The sequence below is a fragment of the Aotus nancymaae genome, unplaced genomic scaffold (genome assembly GCF_030222135.1).
Source record: "Aotus nancymaae isolate 86718 unplaced genomic scaffold, 86718_ANA_hifiasm-v0.15.2.pri h1tg000079l, whole genome shotgun sequence".
NCBI lineage: Eukaryota > Metazoa > Chordata > Mammalia > Primates > Aotidae > Aotus > Aotus nancymaae.
Window position 1 is genome coordinate 29,465,155 of NW_026988494.1, and position 17,724 is coordinate 29,482,878.

Below are 17,724 nucleotides of genomic sequence, written 5' to 3' on the forward strand. Positions count from 1 at the left end.
TGGAGATAAGGGAAGATCATCAGTCTGCCAAAATGGCTTGGGCTGGGCCTGAGCTGTGGCATTGTCAGAGTGATTTTAGCACAGACCCTGCTAGACATGAGCCTATTACAAACGCTAGATAAGGCCTTCATTTTTATAGAGCTCAGAGGAGGACAGGAGAGACGGGGAGTTGCAGGGATAGTCGCCACTGTAGATAAGGAGAATATATATTTTGTTTAACCAAACCTGTCCGTTGGCTAGAGACTCCAATGCACTGGTATCCATCAAATCCTTTTCTGATTTACGTGAATACCTGATTCCCCCGATAAGGAAAAGTGTAAGTCAACACTGCTCTGTTGTAATTGGGTGTTACCTGCCCCGATACTGGACTTTTTATCTGCAGCTCCTATTGCAGGCTCCCTCCAGCTTTATCTGCCTCTTATGTGTGACCAAATTGTCATGTATGTGTGTGTGTGCAAGTGTGTTGGCTCCAAAGGCTTATTTATGAATAGATCCCAAGGAAATGTCACAGAGAAATAGTGACTTGAAGTCCAAAGAGGAGGAAAAAGCAGCCGGCAGGCGGATGATGAATCTGTGAAATAGTCATACCTAAGCCGCTCATGATGTCCACGCCAAGGAGACCCCGTCTGCTATGCATCACCCATAACACGGGCAGCCGCACCCCAGGGCTGCCTTGATAAAGGCGGAAACTGTAGTAAATCATCCCACACTCCAACCCACACTTCTGGACTCAGTTTCTCCATCTATGAAAGGGAAAATTCTGTCCACTGCCAGGTATTTATCATGAGGATAAATGAACTGCATTGCGCCAAGTCATCTTGAAACAGGAAAGCTGATGGATTAAAGGCTTACAACGAATTATGTTCAAATGATCCTTATTTATGACGTGCTTGGTGAAGGTAATAGATGAGAACTTGAAGAGACCCCTGGGAGAACCCGCTTCCAGTGCCTCTTTTTCCAGATGGAAGAAAAAGAAAGAAAGAAACAGCAAAATTCAGGCCCAGAGAAAAGAAGGAACTTGCCCAAGATAAAGTAACTCCTTCCCACCTCCACCTTCCTTAGCTGGGTAGAGCAGTGCTCGGGAGAGACAGGCTTGTGCTACAACGCTATCCTCAAAGCCACCCTTCTAGCCCTGAAAAACGTATGCTCAGAAAGAATTTTTAGCAATGCAAAGAAAAATTGTAGTAAAGTGTTAGGGAACAGAGCAGAATAAAAAAGTAGCTCACAACCTATGAACTGCAAATAGAAGTACCTCTCTACTCTCACCACCCAACCCCCTAATCTCATTCTCCCGGAGTAACGATTTTTACATTTGCAGAGTCTTTCCAGACCTTTCTTGGATACAAATTTGAACCTAAATGTTAGAATTTCTGTGTTTTCTAATTTAAAGGGGGTGATGGTGGAAGTTCCCTGGTACTATTATTCAACAAACAAGAACAAACCATTCTGTGACCCAAGCCCTTCAAGGAAGGTGGATGCACCCTTAGAGCCACCAGGAAAACGTGGCTTGTGAGCTGGGTGAGAACAGAGTTCATTCACCTCCCTCAGGAGAGACTGCTCCCAGAAAGACACTGACTCAGGCCGGCAGGTGGCCTGGCTCCTGCCCCCTCAAGCCATAAGGCCCCCGAGTTTATTGGCCTCATGGACTCAGCTAGTACCATTGTAGTCAGAGGTCAGTTTAATGGGGGGTGGCTCTGAGCCAGCAGTGAATTGGTGTATTTGAGTGACTTGACAAAAATGAATAACAAGACAAGAATGCTGAAGATAGTAGGTAGAGCTGGCATTATGCCCAACGTATTGTAATGTGTGTGGATGATATTCCTGGGAAATCCACCGCCCTTCAAACAGCCATCTTTGTAAAGCATTTACTTATTTTCCACCCTGGATTGTCCTAGTGTGTTAATCCAAGCTTTGGAACAGGACGCTTTCATGATCCCAGCAGCCCTGTGTAGGATCCCACCATTGACACAGCATCCCCATCAATATTGACTCCATCCCTTGATCCCAAAACACTTGGAGCAGGCTCTCCAGATTCAGGGTTTCCAGCTTTAGCAAATAAAAATGCAGGATATCCAGTCACATGTGAATTTCAGAAAAAGGCCCAGTAATGTTTCTTAGCTAGTTAGTGTTGGTAGGAAAGTTAACTTTTTCAGATTCTTCTTTTATAAAAAGCTACCATATAGAACTCTCTTATGAACTCAGGTACAAGCTAGGGACCAGTCAGGAGGCAGAAACTACATCCGTCTTTTTTAAAGATAATTTAAGGGCAGGGCACGGTGGCTCACACCTATAATCCCAGCACTTTCGGAGGCCGAGGCGGGTGGATCACGAGGTCAAGAGATCGAGACCATCCTGGTCAACAAGGTGAAACCCTGTCTCTACTAAAAAATACAAAAATTAGCTGGTCATGGTGGTGCACGCCTGTAGTCCCAGCTACTCGGGAGGCTGAGGCAGGAGAATTGCTTGAACCCAGGAGGTGGAGGTGGCGGTGAGCCGAGATCACGCCATTGCACTCCAGCCTGGGTAACAAGAGCAAAACTCTGTCTCAAAAAAAAAAAAAAAAGATAATTTAATAAAAGGAATTGTTAACTAGGTATTGAAAAACTGAAAAAGCAGAAAGATAACCCTAACATATCATGAAGGTAGAGACTGCAGAGGCAGATGTTACTTGTAAAGTTGGGCAATCAGAAGAAAAAAGTTGAATTATTAACATTTAAACACTTGGAGGAGGGGCCCATGAGGCTGGAAACATATGTCTGAGGAGGGGGTGAGTGACCAACAGTACCGGCATCTCTGACAGAGTCTTAATGAATTTGTTTCTGTCACAATAAGAACAACTGACCTGGGCGAGGTGGCTCACGCCTGTAATCCTAGCACTTTGGGAGGCCAAGGTGGGTGGATCACTTGCACTCAGGAATTCAAGAACAGCTTGGCCAACATGGCAAAACCCTATCTTTACTAAAAATACAAAAATTAGCTGGGCGTAGTGGTACATGCCTATAATCCCAGCTACTCCGGAGGCTGAGGCAGGAGAATCGCTTGAATTCAGGAGGCAGAGGTTGCAGTGAGCTGAGATGAAGCCACTACACTCCAGCCTGGGCAACAGAGTGAGGCTCCATCTCAAAAAATTTAAAAAAAAAAAAAAAAAAAAAAAACCTGAAAACTGGATTCAGCTGCTGCTACAAGAATGAACTGTTGCTGCCAAGATAGAGAGGCTAGGGAAAGGCATTTACGACTAGGAAGCAAACAGAAGGTGCATTTCCTTCACCTCCACAATCCTTGTAGTCTCCCTCCATTGCTCTCTGTTGGCAGAACCCGACACAGAGCCAGCCAGAAAGGCAGAAAGTTGGTTTACAGAATCTTAACCCCAGGAGCCCAAGACAGAAAATAGAAAGGTAGGTTTGAGGCAGGGACTATAGCTTAAACTTCCACAGTGTGTGGATCAAAACGACTTTGCTTCCTCCCTTCCAATTCTTTCTTATGTCTCATATTTTTCTTATATTATTGCATTGGCTAGTATTTCCAGAATACTGTTGTTGGGCATCTTGCTTTTGTTCCTAACGAGAATGAGAATACTTCTTCTGGTTTTTCACCATTAAATAATGCCAGTGGTTGGCTTGAGTCACATTTCAAACATTTTTTCTTATTTCAATAGCTTTTTGGGTACAAGTGGTTTTTTGGTAACATGGATGCATTGTACAGTGGTGAAGTCAGATTTTCATGCACTTGTCACCCAAGTAATACACATTGTGCCCGATATGTAATCCTTCACTTCCCTCCCTACCTCCCTCTTTCTTCTGAGTCTCCAAAGTCTATTATACCCCTCTGTCTGCCTTTGCATACCCATAGCTTAGCTCTCACTCACAAGTGAGAACATACAGTATTTGGTTTTCCACCCTTGAGTTATTTCACTTAGAATAATGGCCTCCAGCTCCATTCAGGTTGCTGCAAAAGACATTATTTCATTTTTCATGGCTGAGTAGTATTCCATGGCATATATATTTTCTTTGTCCACTCATTAATCAATGGGCACTTAGATCGGTTCCACATCTTTGCAATTGCGAATTGTAATAAACACATGCATGCGGGTGCCTTTTTCATATTGCTTCTTTTCCTTTGAGTAGTTACCTGGTAGTGAGATTGCTGGATCAAATGACAGATCTACTTTTACTTCTTTGAGAAATCTCCACACTGTTTTCCATAGGGGTTGTACTCGTTTACATTTCCACCAGCAGTGTATAACGTTCCCTTTTCACTACATCCAGCCAACATCTATTGTTTTTTAATTTGTCGAATAGTGGCCATTTTTTTTCCAGGGGTAAGGTGGTATCTCATTGTGATTTTAATTTGCATTTCCCTGATGATTAGTGATGCTGAGCATTTTTCATACGTTTTTTAGCCATTTGTATATCTTCTTTCGAGAATGTCTACTCACGTCATTTGCCCACTTTTTGATGGGATTATTTCTTTCTTGCTTGCTGATTTGTTTGAATTCCTTGTAGATTCTAGATATTAGTCCTTTGTAGAATACATAGTTGCAAGTATTTTCTCCTGTTCTGTGGGTTGTCTGTTTACTCCGATGATTATTTCTTTTGCTGTACAGAAGCTTTTCATTTAATAAGGTCCCACTTCTTTATTTTGTTGGAGTCAGATCTTTTTATTATGTTATAGGAATGTTCTTCTGTTCTAATTTTTAGTAAGTTTCACTTGTTCTAATCAAGAAAGGATGCTGTGTTTGGTTAAATACCTTTCCACTCCTGTTGGTATAATTGTAGAGTTTTCCTTCCTTTGACTGAATACTGTAATAAATTATATTAATTTGTTTCCTAATATTTTGTTTTGTTTTTTAGAGATGAGGGTCTTACTCTGTCACCCAGGCCAGAGTGCACTTGTAGAATCATAGCTCACTGCAGCCTTGAACCCCTGGGCTCGAGAAGTCCTCCTGCATCAGCCTCCCAAGTAGCTGGGATTATAGGCATGAGCCACAGCGCCTGTCTGTTTCCTAATATTAATGACCTAGCTCCCTAAGGGAAAACCTATTGAGTGTTGGTATTTTCATTTAATATACTGCTGGATTCAGCTTACTAATATTTTATTGATTTAGAATTGCTGCATCAATATTAAAAGAATAATTTCATTAAAATGACTCCAAATTTATGCCAGTTTTATCCTTCATTTATTCAAAAAAAATCAGGCTGGGTGGAATGGTTCATGCCTATAATCCCAGCACTTTGGAGGCCAAGGCAGGAGGATCACTTGAAACCAGAAGTTCGAGACCAACCTGGGCCAAATAGTGAGACTTTGTCTCTACAAAAATTTTAAAGAATTAGCCAGTCATAGTGGCAAACATCTGTAGTCCCAGCTTCTCAGGAAGGGAAGTTGAGGTGGGAGGATCACTTGAGCCAGGGAAGTTGAGGCTGCAGCAAGCCGTGATCACACCACTGCACTCCAGCTTGGGTGACAGAGTGAGACCCTGTCTCAATTTAAAAAAGAAAAAAAAAAAAAGGAAAAGTTTCAAATCAGCTATCTAAGCTCTCACCTCAAGAAACGGGAAAAATAAGAGCAGAATAAATCCAAAGCAAATAAAAAGAAGGAAGTAATAAAGACAGGAGCGGATTATCAATGAAATAGAAAATAGAAAAATAATAGAAAAAACAGTAAAACAAAAAGCTAAAAAGCCTGGGTGTGGAAGCTCATGCCTGTAATCCGAGCACTTTGGGAGGCCAAGGCAGGTGTATCACTTGAGGTCAGGAGTTCAAGACCAGCCTGACCAACATGGTGAATGAAACCCCATTTCTGCTAAAAATACCAAATTAGCCTGGAGTGATGGCACGTGCCTGTAATCCCAGCTACTCAGGAGGCTCAGGCAGGAGAATCGCTTCAACCCGGGAGGCGGAAGTGGAAGTTGCAGTGAGCCAAGATTGTGCCATTGCACTCCAGCCTGGGCAACAAGAATGAAATCCATCACACATACACACGCACGCACACACACTCACACACACACACACGGCTAAAAAGATCAGTAAAACTGACAAAATTCTAGCAAAACTGAAAAATAAAAAAGGAGAGAAGACACAAAGTACCAAAATTAGAAATAAAGTGAAATATTATTTCAGGCCCTGTAGACATCAGAGGACAATAGGGTAATACTGTGATCAACTCTACACACATAAATTTGACAACTTAGATGAAATAGACCAATTCTTCAAAAAGTACAAAGTACAAACACTTACTTAATATGAAATAGGCCATTTGAATAATATACCTGTATGCAATAATGTATAATATATATTACATAATATACATTGTTATTACTCTTCACATAGCTATCCAATTTTTCCAGCACTACTTCTTGAAGAAAATTTCCTTTTCTGCATGTGTTTTCTTGGTGCCTTTGTCAAAAATCAGTTGGCTGCAGATGCGTGAATTCATTTCTGGCTCTCTATTCTGTTCCATCGGTCTGTGTGTCTGTTTTTATGCCAGTGTCATGCTGTTTTGGTTACTATGCCTTTGTAGTGTATTTGGAAATCAAGTAGTGTGATGCCTTTACCTTCATTCTTTTTGCTTATGATTGCATTGGTTATTCAGGGTTTTTGTTGTTGTTGTTCCATACAAATTTTAGAATTATTTTTGGACAGATGGCTTTTTCATCATTAGACCTGGCTGAAAAGTCTTAGGAAAATTCTGAGTGGATCTTCAAATTGGCTAAACTTGGGACACCTGTTGCACCTCAGTCACAGGGAGTAGATGTCCCATAGGAAAGAGGATCTGTCCCTTGAAGAAGGGATGAGAGAGGCCATATGACAGGACCAGCCTTCTGGAAAACCCTCTTGGTCCTTAAAAAGGAAATTACTAGGGCTGGGCACGGTGGCTCACACTTGTAATCCCAGCACTTTGGGAGGCTGAAGCAGTCAGATTACCTGAGGTCAAGAGTTTGAGACCAGCCTGACCAACATGGTGAAACCTCGTCTCTATGAAAAATACAAAAATAAGCCAGGAGTGGTGACGGGAGCCTGTAATCCCAGCTACTTGAAAGACTGAGGCAGGAGAATCACTTGAACCCAGGAGGCGGAGGTGTGGTGAGCCGAGATCGCGCCATTGCACTCCCGTCTGGGCAACAAGAGCAAAACTCCTTCCCAAAAAATAAAAAGGAAGTTACCAGATGGCCCTTGCCCCTGCAGACCTTATTTCCTTATGTCTCAAGAGGAGCAACAAGGTGAATCTAAATACATAATTAATACATGACCCCAGAGATGGGAGGTTGCAAATATGCACACACTCAACTTAGGAAAACTGACCAGATGAGGACATTAAAGGGTGAATAATGAATGTGGAGCTGGTCTTCCAAGTGACTGGAGGGTCTGGGATCAGATGAACCTGGTGCAGAGACTCCCAGGAGTGGGGTCGAAGGAGGGAAAGTTTGAAAACACTCCCCCCACACACTCAAGGTGGACAGGAGGATCAAGTGAAACAACAGAAGGGAATGCTTTGTAAACTGTAGGCTGCCACACAAACTATTGTTGGTATTACTTAGCAAGGAGTGTGAGCTTGAGGACAAGTATAACAAGTAGGTCAAAATCATCCTGGCACAGCAAGAAGGATACATTTTTCTTTTTTGGGGGACAAGGTCTCGCTCTGTCACCCAGGTTGGAGTGCAGTGGTGCGATCATAGCTCACTGTAACCTCAAACTCTAGGGCTCAAGTGATCCTCCTGCCTCAGCCTCCTGAGTAACTGGGTGTGTGCCATCATGCCCAGCTAATTTTTTTTATTTTTTGTAGAGACAAGATCTCACTATGTTGCCCAGGCTGGTCTGGAAGTCCTGGGCTCAGGAGACCCTTCCACCCTGGCCTCCCAAAGTGCTGGGATTACAGGCTTGAGTCACAGTGCCCAGCCACAAGAACATGAGAGTGGAAGCCAGAAGACCTCAATTCTAAGCTTTCTTGTAAAATCACAGAATCAGAGATAATGCCCGCAGGGCTTGGCACAGCGCCTGGTATTGGTTAGATTTCAGGAAATGGTTGTCAATGATCAAGACAGTCCCCGTTCACCAGTGTCAATGTAGAAGCCAGAGGTAGGGAGTTTGGCTCAGTGGCAGAGGTGGACCAGTGAAGCAGACCGGCCTGGAGTGGGGCTAGCAAAACTCCAAGGACCACTCTGACTACAGTATCTGGGATTTTACACCAGAAACTTCCAGTAAACATTTACCGAATCTGATCACATTGCAGCCTTGGGATATGAAAGCGTTCAGATTTCTATACTGATGATGATTGCATAGCCTAAAAACCATGGATTCGTACTTTTTTTTCTTTTTTTTTTAAGATAGAGTCTCCATCTGTAGTCCAGGTTGCAGTGCAGTGGCACAATCTTGGCTCACTGCAACCTCTACCTCCTGGGTCCTGGTTCAAGCAATTCTTCTGCCTCAGCCTCCCGAGTAGCTGGGATTACAGGCACGTGCCACCATGCCCAACTAATTTTTGTATATTTCGTAGAGACGGGGCTTCACCACGTTGGCCAGGCGGTCTTGAACTCCTGACCTCATGATCTGCCCACCTTGGCCTCCCGAAGTGCTGGGATTACAGGCGTGAGCCAACACACCCAGCTGACTCATACATTTTTAAAGGATAAATGTAGGGTATGTGATTTACATCTCATTTTGTAACGGTGGAAGCCTAACTGGCTGGAACAGAGAGCATAGCTCACTGCAGGGTGGAAATGCCGAGTCCAGTCGGAACCTGGGCCATCAGGTCACTTGTTTTCAAACTGTTCCCACTTCTGTCCGTGCTGTGGGGACTTCAGGTAACTCAGGGTCACTTAGCTCTTCTGGAGACTCAGGTGCAAATAAAGGGCCACCCACCAGCAGTTCATCACTTAGGGCTTCCTAGTCCCAAGGGGACACTCTTTCCAGCAGTTCTGTCACCTCAGTGGGAGAAGCTGCCTGCTGAGCACTGCACAGCCTGGGCCTGGAGCAGTCACAGCCGGCAAACACTCACCAGGCAGCTGTCCACAGGTTTTCTGCCGTAAACACAGGAGGGTCTAGGTGGCTAGAGCAGCGTCACTGACTGAATGCAAGACTCCTTTTGCCCACAGCTAATAATAATATTAGCAGCGGTGGTAATAGCTCATTGTTTTTAGTACCAGGCCTCACACTAAGTGATTCTCATATGGTTATCTCATTTTTACCTTGGCAGGGACCCTATGAGATAAGTATTATCACTGCACTCACTTTCCAGATTTGAAAACTGAGGATTAAAGATGTTCATTAATTTGCTGCACTAGAGGAAGAAATGTCATTTCTGGAGACTGTCTCTGAATCACATGCTTAATGTCAAACAGCTCAGAAAAAGGGCAGTCCTCAGATGGGAAATCGGAAGAGCAGAGCTGGCTGGTGATGGGGAAGGGCAGATGGTCAGAAGACTATGGTTTTCCACCTTCTACAGGACTTTTGGGCAAGACACAATGGCTCATGACTATAATCCCAGTGGTTTGGGAGGCCAAGGGGAGGACTGCTTGAGGCCAGGAGTTCAAGGCTTCACTGAGCTATGATTGTGACACTGCACTCCACCCTGGGCAACAGAGAGAGACTGTCTCTAAAAATAAAAAATAAAATACAGGACTTTTAATTTCAGTAATAAATATGTAACACCCTGATAAGAAAAACTAATAAAAATATTGTGCATGTGCACTCATGCACATGTGTGTGTACGTTTAAAGAACAGGTCCTCATTAGTATAGTGGTTAGAAATTAAAATTAAAAAAGAAAGAAAGAAGACAGAATAGAGACAGCAGCCCTCAGAAACATTCAGAGGTGTTTGTTCCCCAGAAAGTGTTTCTCTGGCTCTCTCCCCGGTCTGGATTCTGAGTGATTTTTGGAGTTCTGGCTGGTGTTATCAGCAGTCACATCATTGTCACCATCTCTGGTGGCCCCTCTGATTCAACAGGACAAGCGTGGGAGCACAGAGGCAAACCAGCCTCTGCCCAGGACAGGGACACTCAGGAGTCACGGCAGGTGGCTTCGCTCATGACGCCTGAGTTCCCTGGGCCCCATTCTCCACCATCCTGGGCAGCAGGGGCCCTCAGGCTTCGTTAGACTTTTCCCAGGGAAAGACTCAGGGCCTGGGCTGGATCCATAATGCCCTGAGATAGGCCTCAGGACAGTGGAGTGTCAGGTTCCCCAAAATTTATAAAGCCTCTAGAAAATTTGAAACCATGGGGGACAAAAATGGGCTTCCTTTCACCTCGCAAGAAACAATGCAGAAATGTGCGGAGAAGTAAAAATACCTGAAGACTCACAACACTCCTGTGATTCCTTTTACGTTTTTGATTTTGGAACACAAAAATGTGTTCTCTAGGACATGTATACTTTCCTGGACATTGGTGGCCTCGACAATAACGCTGTGAGGCCCCCAGATTCTTGTAGGCACATGTGAAGGACGGAGGCAAGAGGCGAAGGTCAAACACAGGCGCTCTTGTTACTTCTGTACCACAACGCTGGAAGTTTTGCTTCCAATTTTTTTAATGAAGAAATTTAAAAATGCCAGGCGCAGTGGCTCACACCTGTAATCCCAGCACTTTGGGAGGCTGAGGCGGGTGGATCACAAGGTCAGGAGTTCAAGACCAGCCTCACCAAGATGGTGAAACCCCGTCTCTACTAAAAATACAAAAATTAGCCGGGTGCGGTGGCAGACGCCTATAATCTCCACTACTCGGGAGGCTGAGACAGGAGAATTGCTTGAACCCAGGTGGCAGAGGTTGCAGTAAGCCAAGATCAAACCACTGCACTCCAGCCTGGGTGACAGAGTGATACGCTGTCTCAAAAAAAAAAAAAAAAGAAAGAAAGCAGCAACTAAAACAGACATTTGGACACCTATGTTCATGGCAGAATTGTTCACAGTAACCAAAAGGTGAAAACCACCCAAATGCCTATCAACAGACGAATGGAAAGAAAATACAGTGTTTGTGTGCAATGGAATATCACTTGATTTTTGGTTTTGGTTTTGTTTTTTTTTATGGGACGGAGTCTTGCTCTATAGTCCTGGCTGGAGTGCAATGGCACAATATCGGCTCACTGCAACTTCTGCCTCCCAGGTTCAAGTGATTCTCTTGCCTCAGCTTCCTGAGTAGTTGGGACTACAGGTGCCTACCACCATGCCCAGCTAATTTTTGCATTTTTAGTAGAGACGGGGTTTCGCCATATTGGCCAGGGTGGTCTTGAACTCCTGACCTTGTGCCCACCTAGGCCTCCCAAAGTGCTGAGATTACAGGCGTGAGCCACCATGCCCAGCCAGTCACTTGGTATTTTAAAAAAAGAGAAATTCTGGCCCATGCTACAACATGGATGAAGCTTGAGGGCATTATGCTAAGTGAAATAAGCCAGTTACAGAGGAATAAATACAGTATGATTCCACTTACAGGGGTACCTAGAGGACTCACATTCATAGAGATGGAAAGCAGAATGGGGGTTGCCAGAGGTTAGGGGAAAGGGGAATGGAGAATTCGTGTCTAATAGGTGCAGGGTTTCTGTTTGGAAAGGTGAAAATCTTCTGGAGATGGAAGTGGTGTTGTACAAGAATGTGAATGTACCTAATACCACGGAACTGTACACTTCAAAATGGTTAAAGTGTCGGGAGGCTGAGGCAGGAGAATTGCTTGAACCTGAGAGGCAGAGGTTGCAGTGAGTGGAGATCCAGCCACTGCACTCCAGCCTGGGCAACAAGAGTGAAACTCTATCTCAAAAAACAAAAACAAAAAAATAGTCCAAGTGGCAAATTTTGTATTAAGTGTATTTTGCCATAATAATAATAAGTAATAAAAATAACTCCACAAGGGAAACCTACATGTGAACAAGGCTCCTCCCTGGTGAAACTGACAGGGCCCTGGAGAGACAAGGCCTGGCCCTGGCCTCTGCATCTGTGCCTTGTACTGTTGGGCTCATGCGTCAGGAATTTTAATGATCCGACAGCACAGGGAGTTTTACACCGAAATCTTCCTGAGGCATAGCTTCTTCCAGTCATTTGGCAGGGGAAGAGTCTAAAGACAGATAACAATAATGGACACTTTATTCATCACTTGCAAAAATATTCACAACCAAAAATTCTTGAAAGGAAAAAAATATTCATGTTTCCTTCATATTTTTCCTCTCTCTTCCCAGCCTGATTCACCTCTCTAGTTCTGTTCCCATCATATGTCCATATGTTTACTCTTTGATTTCTGGCCGTTCACTTACCTTTTCTGTTTCAGGTTCCTGGGCTATGTTTGTTTGTTTGTTTGTTTGCTCTGAGATGGGGTCTCACTCTGTCACCCAGGCTGGAGAGCAGTGACATGATCTCGATCTCCGCTCACTGCAACCTCTGCCTCCTAGGTTTAAGTGGTTCTCCTGCCTCAGCCCCATGAATAGCTGGGATTACAGGCACCCATCACTACACTCAGCTAATTTTTGTGTTTTTAATAGAGACGGTTTCACCACATTGGCCAGGCTGGTCTCGAACTCCTGACCTCAAGTGATTCGCCTGCCTCAGCCTCCCAAAGTGCTGGGATTACAGGTGTGAGCCACCACGCTCAGCTTCTGGCTTACATTTGGAAAATAGTATTAACTTGTCTGGTTTCTCCCTACCTTGCAGAAATTGTAAGGATCCCAGGACACCTTGAACTGGGAAATATGTTAAAATAGAAAGGTATTGTGTTTCTTCCTGTCCTCCAAACTGCCTTAACTCCGAACAGGGACAACTACCCTAAGTCAACCCTGGGCCGGAGAGCAGGGAATTCCACAGCAGACCTGTCAAGGGAGATGTTTGCCTGGTTCCTCAAATCACATGACAGCTGCAGCTCCCTGCGCCTTGCTGTGTTCCCAGCCCCGCAATGCTGGGTCATTTGGGAAGCAGCATAGTGTGGTGGTCAGCAGAGCTGCACGCCATGACACGCAGAGAATGAGCTCCCCATCACCAAGAGTATTCAAGTAGAGTACAGATAATCGCCTCGCAGAAGATTCCTGATTTAAGTGGGAGATTGGAATTCTGAGGTCTCTTCCAATTCTAAGAAGCCATGCATTTCTTCCCTTTGAAATTCAGTGCCAGTTCCATTTCTTTCTTGTGTGACTTGATCGCAGTCACATTCCTAACCTCTGTGAGCCGGTTACCTCATCTGAGTTAACGATAGAGCGATAGAGCGTCTGCCTGCTTGACCCTATTGTAAGGAGCTCGGAAGTGCTGTAACAGCAGTTCTTGGGGAAAGGCATTATGTGTCCTTGCCATGCTGGGAGGGGTTGCTCTTCGGTTACTATTATTTCTGTGGTCAGAGGGCAATCACACAACTCAAGCCAATGCCACGAACCATCCTCCCACCTCAATCTACAGGCAGGAGGCGAGTCTTGGGGTGCAGGAAGCGCACACGGTGAGCTCAGCATTCCTCCCCAGGCTCCACTGTTCCTCATGTCCTTCTGAGTGACCTTCCAGAAGCATCTCTGGAACCTTGTGAACATTGACTTTTGAAAAAAATCTCCAGCCAGAACTTCATTCCCTACCAGGGTTTCCTTCCACTTTTACACATACCAAAAAAAAAAAAAAAAAAAAAAAAAAAAAAAAAAAAAACGCCTTGCTGAATTAATGAACCACTTCTCTTATCTATTTTTCCTGTTATCTAATTCTGAGAAGGAAGCTGGGAGCTCAGAGGGAGCTAGCTCAGAGGGAGCTGGGAGACACAGCTCACAGTCTCCCTCCCACCCAGCTGAGAGCAGCCTGGAATCCCTGGGCCGAGTCTGCCTCACACCAGGCGGTGAGCAGCCGCAGGGACGCCGCTCCCACCGTGGGTGAGTCCCCTCCTGGCCCTCCTGGTGACCCCGCTGCTGGGGGAGGCTGGGATGCTGGGGGGATGGAAGGCTTGGGGCGCTCTCTGTGCTCACCATCTCCAGCTGTGGGGAGAGGGAGATGGGGGAGGGGAGGGCAAGGCTTCCCCAGTGAGGGGCTGAAGCCCTGGGCTGTGGGGAGGCTCTGAGGCCTCTGCCGACGGGAAGGAAGGAGGAGGCTCTGTGCAGGCCAGGCCACAGGCTGCCTTCCGTCCCACTTTCTTTCTCTGTTTCTCCTTCTTACAATTAGGTGGCATTTTAGTTTCTCTATTTCCTGATTCCGTTCCCACTCCGACAACTGGAAATGGAGCGGAATGGCTGGTGTGTCAGAAGAAACCTAAATCAATACGTACACAGCAGAACTCACATACACAGCAGAGCTCACATACACAGCAGAGCTTACATACACAGCAGAGCTTACATACACAGCAGAACTCACATACACAGCAGAGCTCACATACACAGCAGAGCTCACATACACAGCAGAGCTCACATACACAGCAGAACTTACACAGCAGAGCTCACATACACAGAAGAGCTCACATACACAGCAGAACTTACACAGCAGAGCTCACATACACAGCAGAGCTCACATACACAGCAGAGCTCACATACACAGCAGAACTCACATACACAGCAGAGCTCACATACACAGCAGAGCTCACATACACAGCAGAACTCACATACACAGCAGAGCTCAAAGGGCTCAGACCAGGTATCCCAGGCCACCTGGCCTCTGCTTCCTCCAGCATGCCCAAGTCCCCTGGCGTCCCTGTGGCCATCAGTGTCCTCTTCAGAACACCCTTGGAAAGGTCAGGGATACCCTTCCTGGCCCCTGTGAGACGCAGCCCAGTTTGGTTTTGGATCAGAAAGTCTCCATGGTGTTTCCCGTCTGTGAGCTTGGGTAGTTAGTAACTAGGTCTTGAGCCCACTGCGTGCTTTGCGGAGCTTGGTGGCTGTGTTCTCGGTTGCATAGGCTTTCTTGTACAAGTCCAACTTACTTCTGCTTCCTATAAAGCCAAAGTCTGGGCAAATGAGCCTTGAATCTTATTTGTAGCTGAGAAAAAGGCTGAGTCAAAAAAAATAGTAGCAGTAGTTGTTTAAGTATTTGTAGTGCTAGCAAATGTTTTGTTTCTGCTGGTCTTATTTTGACAAATCAGTCTAGAGTAAAGGATACTTGAAAGTCCCACTTTATGAACTTTTTGTTTTTTTACAGAGTTCATTTTTAGTGACATAATCATCACCACAACTTGCCTTTTTCTTCTAAGAATTTGTGTCTGGAAGTGATTTTGCATTCAGGAGTTCAACGGGTGGGGCGATCTTTGGAGAGACAGCTCTGAGAAGGAGTGTAGTTTTGAGAAGGCACGGGTCAGTATCATAATCAAGGCTCTTAGAGTCTGAAAGCTACCAGGTTTCTGGGCCTCATCCACATGCTCGCAGGCTGGAAGCAGACAATGGCATTTGTTCACTCTGGAGTCTCAGGAGGACCCAGCAAGTGCTCTTCTGGAATTGGGCAGGATTGAGTGCAAAGCCTCTCAGTCCGGGTGTACCTACTACAAATATTAGCTTTGCCAAGCAGAGAACAGAAAATTGTTCCCTTTGACTATCTTTCCATCTTCAGCAGTCCCGCCGGCTTCTAGGGGGTGAATTGAAAAGCTGTCACAAAACTTACACGCATCTGCATTCCTTATCTTCCCCTGCCCAAACTCTCTGGCTTCCTCACCCTTGCTAATGTTTTCCCAGGGCTGATATTCTGGCTCTTCTGTACGTTGTCCAAATTCAAGGGAAATTGAAAGGGTTTTAGCAGGGAAAATCGGGGCCATGCCAATCTGAATTGAGGGAAAGCCGGATTATGTAAGGTTGCTAGAATCCTGTAATCCATCATCACAAAATCGGGTTGGCTTTTTAAGTAGTCGTGGCAGTAGTTGTACTATTTGTAGTGCTAGCAAATATTTTGTTTCTGGTCTTATTTTGATGAATCAGTCCAGAGTAACGGATACTTGAAAGCCCCACTTTATGAAGTTTTTTTTTTTACAGAGTTTATTTTTAGTGACATAATCATTGCTACAAATTTCTTTTTCCTCTAAGAATTTGTCTCTGAAAGTGGTTTTGCATTCATGAATTCGATTGAGGGGGAGCCTGAAAGACACTTTTGTGTGCTTAGTATTGAGGGCATGTTTATAAATTACACTTTATCCCTGTTCTATTCTCAAGCCTAATAAAATATTACTTTCAAATAGCTTTCTAATGCCTTGTTATATTTGCCAAGTGATTTATAGGACAGAAAATTATAGTTTGCATGTGTAAAGTTCAGAGATATTTTAGATCTTGGAGCAGAGAAGAAGAGAGGTTTTAGGGTTAAATTCAAGCCATCAATCTCCAATTGTCTAAACACTGCACGAAGTGGAGATTCGAGGCAATTATCCGAATAATTGGGAGGGGGGCCACTTTCACCTGAATTATCTAGATCAAAGTGCAATACAGGAGAATGTCCGTGGCCCTGAAGGCCCTGCCTCGGATCTCCACGGTCACGCGAATTCGGGCGATTTTTCTGCAGGTTTTCAGACTCGGGGACGGGGGAGGAAGGGGAAGTTTCTAGAAGAAGCTTAAAGGGGACTCGCGCCTCAAGACTAGAGGTGGGGGGGGGGGGGCGTGCGCCGCGGGACGCCCCCGCCGGCTCTGATAAAGCCCCAAGCCGATCTAAGGTCAATAAACCAGGCGGCGTCAGGCTCGGGCCCAGGGCCTGGAGAGGAGGAGAGTGGAGCCCGCTCAGGCTGGCGGCGGAATGAAAAGGAACCCGGGGACTGCTGGGGTCCACACTTGGGCCCAGCCCCGGGCTGCTTGCTTGCAGGGCGCCCAGCTGCGGAGAGGAGCTGGTCCCGCGGCCTGGGCCCCCCGCCCCTGCCTGCCCGACCCCAGGGCAGCCGAGCACCCGCGGTCTTAAAAGTATCCCGGCGAGCCCAGATAGGGCCGGGTTCTGGGCAAAGAGTCCTAGCCCTGAGATGAGTTTGGAAAACCGAACGGAAAGTGACATTTTTACAGCGGCGAGGTTGGGGTGGGGAGAGAGATGGACACCCCAGAATAATGGAAACGCAGTAAACCTCAGAGACACCCCCAATAGGCAGAGAAGTGTCCCCAAGTGGGGAAAATTAGGAAGATGGTAACAGTATAGTGAATTGGCCTTTCATTTTAATCCCTGTTGTGTGTGGCAGAATAGTTTACAAAGTCTTTCCTGCACTGGGGTTTTGTTTCTCGCACTCCCCGCTTGATGAGAAGAAAGGAAGGTTGGGACAAGTGAATCGGCTCAGAGTCACCGCGCCGGGGTCTCCTCCTGCCAGGGTGGCAAAATGACTTCCCGACGGAGAAGGTCTTCCCCAGAGAGACTCCCAATCGAGCGCGCAGCCCGCGGGCAAACAGAATGCGCCCCTGTAAATAACGCTGCTCCCGCCCAGGCCGCTCCGGGGCCGCTTAACGTCCGGAATGTCCCGACCACCAGCTGAAACTTTGGTGCAAAGCTAGAGTGGGCAGACGGGGGACGAGGCGGTGCCAGTGGAGGGGGGTCCTTTAGCAGCAAGAGGATCGGATGATCCCCACCAACAGGCGCCACAACGCTCCCTGGAGCCCCCTGATCTTCAAAAGTAACTAACCAGGGCCCTCGGATTCATTCCCACTTTCCCGCGCTCGGCCCATGAGGCCGACGAGCTCCCTCTCATCGCCTCTTAGTTCCTGGCAAGGCTGAAGCCGGATTGCTTTGGATACATTTCGACCTATCTGGCGCCACAAGGGCCAGGTCACTACGGACGGGTGTCACGCCCACGTTCTTCGGGGTCGCAGGCTGGTGGGCCAAGAAGCCCAGGCCACGGCCAGCGGGGTCGGAGCTGCGGTC

At 46.0% G+C, this 17,724-nt stretch overlaps 1 protein-coding gene across 2 annotated transcripts in view; it reads left to right on the top strand.

Moving 5' to 3' along the window:
* The first annotated feature begins 13,692 nt into the window (after positions 1-13,692).
* GATA4 (GATA binding protein 4) overlaps positions 13,693-17,724 on the top strand; it is an 82,786-nt gene continuing 78,754 nt past the window's right edge. For both annotated transcript variants that reach the window (XM_064368805.1, XM_064368801.1), the window contains exon 1: positions 13,693-13,802. The gene's annotated coding sequence lies outside the window, so the exon portion shown is untranslated. The remainder of the gene's footprint in view (positions 13,803-17,724) is intronic.